We start from the raw sequence: 839 nt of genomic DNA, 5'->3' as shown, positions 1-839 counted from the left end.
TGGTCAGGCTGGTCTCAAACTCCCGACCTCAGGTGATCCGCCCACCTTGGCCTCCCAAAGTGCTGGGATTACAGGCGTGAGCCACCGCGCCCGGCCCAGAAATGTCTTTGTTTGGCATGACTCCGTGCCTCTCTTTCCCACTCTGATGTCGGCATCCTGTAAACTCTGTAACCCCAGCCCCGAGGGCAGGGCTTGCTCTAAGAACACTTCGGGGACAGGTGGTTGCGTAAACAGTTGAATGAACAACACGAATCCCTCTGTGTGGCCTAGGGAGGAGCTAAACCCACACGCTATTCAGTGGGCAAATGGTTCACCCACCACATGCCAGGAGCTGGGCAGGAAGATACTGAAATGACTTCCTCCCTGCCTTCCCAGAGCTCCTTAACTCCTTTTCAGAGTTCCAGAAACTTCCAACACCCTGACCTTCCCTTGATAATAGAACACTCCGTTTGCCAGGAAGGTGCAGGGTCTCACGCCTGTACTCCCGGCACACTGGGAGGTTGAAGTGGGGGGATTGCTTGAGGCCAGGAGTTACACACCAGCCTGAGCAACATAGAGGAAACCTATGTCTACAAACAATTAAAAAAAAAAAAAAGATACTTGGCCAGGCGCGGTGACTCATGCCTATAATCCCAGCACTCTGGGAGGCCGACCAAGGTGGGTGGATCACCCGAGGTCAGGAGTTCGAGACCAGCCTGGCCAACATGGAGAAACCCCCATCTCTACTAAAAATACCAAAAAAAACGGTATGGTGGCAGGCGCCTGTAATCCCAACTACTCGGTGGGTTAAGGCAGGAGAATCACTGGAACCCGGGAGGCAGAGGTTGCAGTGAACCGAG

Source organism: Mandrillus leucophaeus, unplaced genomic scaffold (genome assembly GCF_000951045.1).
Source record: "Mandrillus leucophaeus isolate KB7577 unplaced genomic scaffold, Mleu.le_1.0 Scaffold8, whole genome shotgun sequence".
NCBI classification, from domain to species: domain Eukaryota; kingdom Metazoa; phylum Chordata; class Mammalia; order Primates; family Cercopithecidae; genus Mandrillus; species Mandrillus leucophaeus.
This window is presented reverse-complemented; position numbering follows the sequence as displayed.